Genomic DNA, 9,321 nt, shown 5'->3' on the forward strand with positions numbered 1-9,321 from the left:
CAGACTTCAGCTGATCACTGATCCCTCTGCAGTGCACAGACATCCCTGTACTCGTCAACCCAAAGGATATCATCTCAGCAGTAAATAAGACAAATGCAGAGAAGCTAAGTGCAGATTGCTTCCTTTATTACTATATCGGTTACCCAATCAAAAAAGGGATAAAACCCACATATGCTAATACAAATGTTTACGTTGAGTTAAATACACACCAAACATACTTTTCCCACACATAGGGTAGAGGTATAGGTGCCGCCCGTCTCCAACCCGACCGGTTTGGATCTTTAACATTATCAGAATGATTTATTTCACCAAGTACAGACGAGGTTGTACCCAGAATTGGTTTTGGCTCATACAGGTTCTGGAAGGAGGGGGGATAATATCCGAAAGTCAAGAGCCGAGGCTGCCATACTACGGCTCCACCAGTAGCACTTGGCAATCATCTGCCATCCCCCAGGAGAGCGGTGGTGGCAGAGGGAGGCAAATGTTCAGCAATGATGACCCAGTTCTTCATGGCTGATGCTGCGAAGGATCCTGATTGCTGACATCTGGGTGTTCCAGTTCAAAAGGTGCTGTAGTGTTAATTTCTGTGGTGGGTCCCGACTCCTGGGCAGCATTCAGCAGAGCTGGTCAGGATAAATTGACTGTCACAGAAGCATCCCGGCTGTGGTGGCCCTTACATCCGGTTTAGGGGCTGGCATCATGGAGGGGCTGTACCAGAGATGTCCCTGCTGTGGTGGAGCAGCAGCAGCCAATAGATGGATGCAATCCAACGAGGCCAAAGGTTTCCTGATCCGCTGGGTGTCCTACCTCAGTATCAGGAGCATTATCAGGGGTTCAGTTCCAAAGTCAGGTAGTTGTAAGTTAAATCTCCCGGTTCCTATCATGTTTTACAACGTTATAACATGGGTTGTTACTGGCTGCTATGCATTTATTTTGCCTACTATTGTTGAAGGTCACCTCTCTGGATCCAGAACACAGAGTGGTTCATGTGTTTAGAGACTATTTATTTGATCTGCGCTGACATATATTACAAACTAACCAGAAAACTGCTTTTTCAGAGTATAGACAAACCTTGTTTTCATGCAGAGGCTCAGAAAAAATATGTTGCTAATTACTTTTTCCCTATGAAAGCACTTACTGAACTGCAGCTGCACACTCTATTTACCAAATTAGTGTGCAAACGAGTAGGGAAGCTGACTGACATTGTATAAAGAGTGCCTTTGTAAAGGATAAAGGAAATAATGAGAATCTCCCATGAGGAGATGGACTAGTCCAAAATATGTTAGATATACCAGCTTTTTACTACTGCCTGTAAGAGACCGCGACATGGGAGAAAAGTAATTTATAGCACATTTTACTCTGGGAGAAATGCACATTTATAGGGATGTGTTTAAGATTTTCAAGTTCAATCATTTTTTATTGATAAAAACATAAGAAACAGTCATATCCAGGCACAATGACTATTACAGCATGGTATGGGACAATACATGATAGCAGTGTTATAACAGATACATATATCTTGCCAAGAACCCAGGTCAAACAACAAAACAGTACATAAAGGATTAAAGCATCTCAGAGTTCATCACAAGATGCATGTATTTGATAAAAAAAGAACACATGGGGCCATTACCCAAAAGGCCTCTCAATGCCCCCCATAGATTTAACTGTCTATCTGGTATGTATGACAACCTGAACTCAGTATCTGCTACCACCCCAAACCTATTACTACAGCCTCCTGTGGTCATAAAGAGGAGAGCAAAGGAGAAAATAGAGAAGAAGAAAAGAAGGAAGCACAAGATGGGTTAAGGACACCACCCCAAAGAAAACCCTCCCCTACCACCCAGGACCTCTCACATCTCTGACTTACCATCTCTGCTTTACCAACCTCCGATTCAGTGAACAGTCTCCATAAGAGCCAAGAATTTTGATGGTTAAGGAACCTGCTGTGAGACTCTTGAATGATTGCCTCCATTTCGACTTTCCAGTCGCCAAAGGTAGGTGCCACAGGTTTCTTCCACAATCTGGTCATTGTAAGTGTAGCTGCTACTAGCATATGCCTCAACAAGGATTTCCTGAAGGTTTTAATGGGGAAAGGGAGCATAAACAATAGAACCTCTGGGGTGAGCTCAATCTGTTTACCCAATTTTCAATGATCAGCCGATGGTAGTCCAGAATTTCTCCAGACGTAGGCACGTTACCCAAATATGTGACGTGGTCCCGTCTGGCTGCTGGTATCTCCAGCACACATCAGGATAGATCATACTGAGCTGTATCAGGGTCCTATACCAACAGGAAACAATCTTGTAGGAATTGTCTTTTCCTCTACCAGATAATGATGACATAGTGGTAAAAGTGAAAGAATCAGATCATTGCTCCCAGGAGAATTCCTTGCCCAGTTCATTATGCCACCTATTGATAGGTTGGCGTTGTATCATAAATAATGGTCAACAGCATGGAGTAGAACGCTGAGAAAGAGAGACTGGAGGGTGGAGAAACAAAACAATCTCATCAAGGGTCTTATCACGGTTTATGTCCCCATGATCAATGGTTTGCTTAAAGGATACCTGAGGTGACATGTGACATGATGAGACAGACAGTGCCTAGCACACAGATAACTATGCTGTGTTCCTTTTTTTTTCTTGCTCTGCCTGAAAGAGTTAAATATCAAGTATGTAAGTGGCTGACTCAGTCCTGACTCAGACATGATGTGACTACAGTGTGACCCTCACTGATAAGAAATTCCAACTATAAAACACTTTCCTAGCAGAAAATGTCTTCTGAGAGCAGGAAAGAGATAAAAATGCTGAATAGTTCATAGATTTTAGTTCTGGCATACTTCAATGGATGTGTCATTGAGCAAAAACAGTAAGACTTAAGAAGTAGATTTCAGCATGAAATCTCGAGGGAATCGGCTGAACCCGCAGTGTCCGCTCCGCCGCTGCCCCCCTAATGTATAAATGTGCCCCCCATGAGTGCATTTATACATTGCCTGTCCTGTTTCAGCCTCCGCGTGGTGTCCGCCCGTCTCCGGGTGGCTCTTCTATCAGCTGTATACATACTGTCGGCGGCGAATAGCGTGTGACATCGCACGTTATGCGTCAGTGGTGTGTACAGAGTTGACAGAAGGGCCACCCAGAGGTTTCAGAGACGGACACCACGCAGAGGTTGACACAGGACAGATAATGTATAAATGCACTAATGGGGGGCACATTTATACATTGGGGGGCAGCTCTGGGGGTTTTGTCATTTCGTCGCTCAATCTGAAATCATCCGCTGTACTGCCACAAACCCGATCAACTTCGGCCCGACCTCTTGCATCAGGCGCGATCGATTAAAGCGACCAATTTCTGCCCAAAATTGGTTGCATCGTCGGTCGGGCCTGCACTTGGTGGCACTGATTTTCAACCAATTTGTTAATAATAATCAATTTGGTTAGTTGATTGGCTGCCAAAGTTGACATGTAGGGGCACATTAAGACTGTTGGTATGAAGTTGATTCTCCAGTGTCTCCCATTGTTTTAAACCACAGCCAGAGCGCAGCCCTTTATCCTAGTAAAGTGAGTGGATAAATAATACGCGCTAGCATGGTAGAGCCAGACAACACTCCTACTTAGACTTAAACAGTGTATTAGTAACAACTCTAGGCCAACGCTTTTGCCACACATAGTTTAACAAAAGCGATTGCAAGAGCCGCCAAATGTCTACCAACTGGAGATCAAATAAAGTTTTTTTAAAGGCTTTAAAGTGTGCTTCAGGCGACATGTGCCTTGATGAGATAAAGGTGTATTTACAGTACAAAACATTAATAACCAGGATGTTTTACTTGATTGATTTTGCTGCCTGAAAGAGTTAATTTCTAGGCATGCAAGTGACAGCTTCTCTTTTGTCTGTACTTTGTCGGGAATATAGTAAACATCGCTGTTACAGCCATAAATGTTTTCCTGGCAGAATACAACTCAGAGCAGGGAGAGATAAAATACATGAGCCTTTGACTTTTTTCTACCTCTGGGACACTTAATAGGCTGCCACTGATTATGGACGGTAAAACATTCAACCTACATTGAAAATGTTTAAATATTAAAAAATAAAAAAACCTGGGATACTTAAAAAAAGAAAAAAGTCATGTTCCTTTTATTTTCACCTTGGGTTCACTTTAAAGAGACTCTGTAACAACATTTTCAGCCTTACAGTATTTCTTCTATCCTATAAGTTCCTATACCTGTTCTAATGTGGTCTGGATTACTGCAGCCTTTTCTAGTTGCACTGTACCTGTAATATATCTATTCTTATTTTCTTTGTCAAGCTTTGTCAACCAAGGGCAGAATGCACTGCCTCAGCTGTGATAGGGACAAGTTATGCACGCCCCCTACGCCCCCTCCAGGCTCTCTGTGTGTGCTTTGTTTACTCAGTTTCAGCTTGTCTGATACAGTTTGTGAGGCTGAGGGGGGAGGGAGCTGCCTGTCACATGCTGCTTAGAAACTGAGAATCTCACACTGGAGTGCAGATAATTCCCTGTGTACTTGCAGTATACTGTAACATATATGCATACATACATATTAGTGTCACAATGGAAGGTAGGATAGAAAGGTGCTGGCACTGCAGCTAAGGGTGCAGGGAGGGTTGCAGGGGTGCAGACAAGGTATCCGGTGCGATGCAGATAGATCAGCATGCTCAGGCTCAGATAGACATCGTATGCAGGCGGAGAAAAAGATGAGAAATGCCGGCACTGCTGTAAACTGCTTGCTTATTCATAACACATGGTGCAACAACGTGGATTCAAACTTCATGCATAGTGAGAGCTAACATATTGAAAGCCTACGGCTCTCATCCCTCAGCACCCACCGCACAGTTTCACCAGCAAACCGGTATGTTAGCTCTAAATATGCATGAAGTTTGAATCCACGTTGTTGCACCATGTGTTATGAATAAACAAGCAGTTCACAGCAGTGCCGGCATTTCTCATCTTTTTCTCCGCCTGCATACATATTAGTGTGTGATACATCACTTCCTGGTTAGCAGCCATGTTTTTTGTTTGTAAACACTGCCTAAAACTGGCGATTAAAAACCAGGATCGCGACGGGGAGTAGCGGAAATGGCAAAGAGGGACCCAGGAGATCACAGTGACTCGATTGGTATGTTTTTTACTATACAAATCGGACAGTACAGATTCTCTTTAAGGGCCTTGTAAGACACCTGGGAAGTACCGTTTGAGCTATCTACTGAAGGTTCAAGGGTGACATTTAGATCACCTCCAATAATAGTATAGCCTTCTATAAAGGTATCTAATTTCAGTAAAGTTCTACAAATATTGAGTATTTGATCAGTATTTGGCGTATACCATCCCGCTACAGTGAAATACAGGGTGCATTTCTTTATGTTTTCTTTCTGTCCTGTGCAAGAATTCAGCTCCACTTTAAACAGTAATCAAAATACACACACACAAAAAAAAAAAAACCAACTTATTTTCCTGAAGCTGGGCATTACAAAGAACAAAGACTTACACCAGTGCACTGACAATTAACAGATCATGCAGAATATAGACACAAAAAGAAAAAAAAATCACATAACTCTAAGCCGAGCATTAGTAGGACGTTGCCTTTTTGATATTTTAAGGCTCGGTTCACAATGCAATAAAAATGCTCTGCTTTCCAAAACACAAAAAAATCAGAAAGTGAAAACATCCTATGTTATCAATAGGAAGCGTTACGCTCTCAATCAGAATGCAAATGCATCCCATGTAGCCTGGACAGCAAAAAGTCCCGACCTGCTGCTTTTCCGCAGACTGATTGCTATCGTGCCACAAATTGATTATATGAACAGAGGCGCAAAATTAGGATAAAATATATTGAAAGCAGCTTAGACAGAGGAGGTAGTGGTGGACTTACCTATCCAAAAGTAGACAAAGATTCTGTTAGTTTTTAGTCAACAAACAACTGATTTTAACACTCCACAATGCAATGCGTTTCGCAGGTTCAATCCCGCCTCATCAGGCAACAAATTGAAGCAAAAACTAAATTAGGTCTCAGTAGGAACCAAGCGCCTCTGTAAAGTAGTGACTTCCTCCGGGCTCTACTGCGCAGGCGCAGAACTACTGCGCCTGCGCAGTAGAGCCCGGAGGACGTCCGATGACGCCAGCGCGCCGGCGTGGGACGCAGAAGTTCCGGGCCTTGGAGCGCAGAAGAGCCCGACCTGGCAGCCGGCCAGGTCGCGTCGGCCACCGGGAGCCTGCGGAGCGGCGGCGAGGGCACCTCCAGCCTGCCACGGGCTGGAGGAAGCCCCAGGTAAGTGGAAATTGATTTTTATTTTTTACCCACCCTCCCTGAACCTTCCCTTTAACAATTCTGCAATAACCATAATTCAAAACATGCAAATAAAAACACATTTTCTGATAGAAGATTTTTATTAATATTTTAAGATGAATTTACAGCAAAATAAGAGTTTATTACAGTTTGGTACAGGAAGTAGGTGCTGAGGAACTGTAAGACCACAATCACATGACAGGAAACTACTCCAGTGGTCCTAACCTAAGAGAGTTAAATAGACATGCCAATTTCTACTTACATGAAACAGAGATAATCCATCCCAGTCACTGCTGGTTAATTAACTGGCAGCTTATTGATCAGTTTCACAACCTCAGGCAACTTTCCTTCTCCTTCTTGTGCTGCTCTCCCAACCACCTGCACTCCTCCCCTGACCACAAGTGCCCCTTCCCCGACTACCTGCACCCCTCCCCTGACCACCTGCACCCCTCCCCCGACCACAAGCGCCCCTCCCCCGACCACCTGCACCCCTCCCCCGCCCACAAGCGCCCCTTCCCCAACCACCTGCACCCTTCCCCTGACCACAAGCACCCCTCCCCCTGACCACCTGCACCCCTCCCCTGACCACCTTCACCCTCCCCTGACCATCTGCTTCTCAGCTGAAGACTGTGCTATGCATTTCACAGCTTTACTATCCCCCTCATCCTACCTGCCCCACCAGTCACTGCTGGCTTCAAATGCTGGATTCAAGACGGTCTCAGATGATAAAGAGAGGAAGCACTTTCCATGCCCCGAGTTAATGTTCTGCAGGATGATTCTGTTCCAGACAAACTCTTGAAAGGGTGTGGTGAGAGATTGTGTCATAGATGATGGACTTTGCACCTTCTCCTGATGCATTTGACATAAAGTACAGGCATCCACCCTCCAACTACGATCCACAGTGTCCCAAATGTAGGCACCCTAATGCTGATTTATTACTCTGCCTATGGTCCTGTGCCTATGTTGCACAGTATTGGGACAGGGTCCTCAGCTTGGCAAAAAGCCCATGCAAACAGAAGTTGCAAAGGGGCCTCTGCGTCTTCAGTTACATGTCAGATGATGTGCAGGATGCCAGTAGTAAACCGTATACTCCAATGGTTTGAAAAAGGCACTCCACAGGCTGGGGAGGGTCAGGTGACCCGTAACATGTATGTGTCCTTTGCTCAATAAACAAACGAAAGTTTGAAGCCAGTGGAGTGACTTTTTCAAACCACTGGAGTATACAGTTTGCAGGGGTGGTGTACCTGCTGGGAAAGAGCACCGGCCAGCCACCTTATCCAGGTGAGCAACAAGTGAACCCCAGAGAAATGATTGGAGTGCCAGTAGTAAACCGCATGGTTTCATATTATTCTGGTAGTGGCACGGAGATTGGCTAGATGCTTGCCCCGCCCATCACCGTAGAAGGGAGTACAGAGAGGGGGGGGGGGGGTTGGGCAGGGGCTCTTCATATTGCACAAGCTTCACACCCTCCAAGCAAAAGGTAAAGCACACTAAGCACTTTCCCAAGGCATGAAGGAGTTGCATTCTGAGTCACATGCCCCTCGTGGAGTGAAAAACTTTGTTGGGCAATTTCAGGCAAACAAAATGGTACTTAACAGATCATTTGAAGGGTGCTTTTGGAGCATTGGACCTGGAATGATACTGTAGAAGCCCTAGGAAGATATATTAGTGTGACCCCTATCTTGAGGCGATGGGGTAACATTGTCTTTTGTTTAGGTTGTTCAGGTTGTACAATATGAGTCCAGCATGAGAGGAGGGATGGGTGATCGGGGGAGGGGTCTTTTTGTTATCTAAGATGATCTGCACTATATAGCGTCTCACAATTTTGTTTGTTGAGATAAGGTGGATAAGTGATCTACTACATCATTCTGCCGTTTTCAAATATTCCTGCTCTGTGGTCCAGCAATTGCACGATTATGTTCATGTTTAAAAAATACATAAATAAAATGTTGTTGTAAAAGAGAAACACTGGGCACACATACACATTAGAAGAGGGGGACACCGGCTGGGGGTCTATCAGATGTTGCAATATTGAACTCTGTTAGCGCCACACACCAAATCGAAATCTAGTGACAGAGATATTACAGCATTCCTGATTGAAATCGATTAAAAGGTCGATCGGGCAGCCATGTGCCACTGATTCCATAAAAATATTGTATTGGAAGCCCACAAGACCGAGCAATATACTGTATGGGCACAATAAGACCTTATTTCCTGGTTATAACTGTAAACACGTTTGTACTGTGCAAGGTGGGGTTATGTCACAGACCTGAATGGAGAAACAGGGTTGGACCACAGTTTGCAGTAACACAGACACTGGAACCAGGGAATAAGGTGCAAAATAAAGATTTATTGCAAATGAAGGCAAAAAAACGTGAATGCAAATATCATGCAAACCTATGCACAGCACACAATATATACAAATAACCCGGGAAGCAGTGACAAATATATACAACACCTGACTATGTAACTACCGGTAAGTACATGATAATATATACAGAAAGTAACAACATACAAATATATACATTCATATGCGGTAACAATGCATCAGGCAGAGTATCAGAGTCAAACAGGAGAGCAAGGTCAGTAACAGGTATGCAGGTAAAGTACAGTACCAGGGATAAGGCAAAAACAAGGTCTCAGACAGAATATACAGGGCTCGGCAACAGGAAGGCATATACAAAAATCAGGGCAAGACACAGGAACCAAGGTGTCCAGAACCTCAGGCCTGGGAGCTCAAAGTTCTGACAATCAGTAGGAGGAAGAGGCAGATCTAAAGGCACGTACACACGCCGTACTGTAGCTAACGAAGGTTCCGTCAGACCCCCCCGGGCGGGCGTTCTGCCGACAGTAGGACGTATGTACACGCTGTTGGCAGACTGATAAGACTGATCCGCTGAGTCTGCCGACAGAGTGTACACACATCCTACTGTCGGCAGACCGTTTGTCCGGCGGGAGGGTCTGACGGACCCGTCCTTAGCTACAGTATGGCGAGTGTACGCGCCTTAAAACAGTCCATATGA

Source organism: Hyperolius riggenbachi, chromosome 10, assembly GCF_040937935.1.
Source record: "Hyperolius riggenbachi isolate aHypRig1 chromosome 10, aHypRig1.pri, whole genome shotgun sequence".
NCBI classification, from domain to species: Eukaryota; Metazoa; Chordata; class Amphibia; order Anura; family Hyperoliidae; genus Hyperolius; species Hyperolius riggenbachi.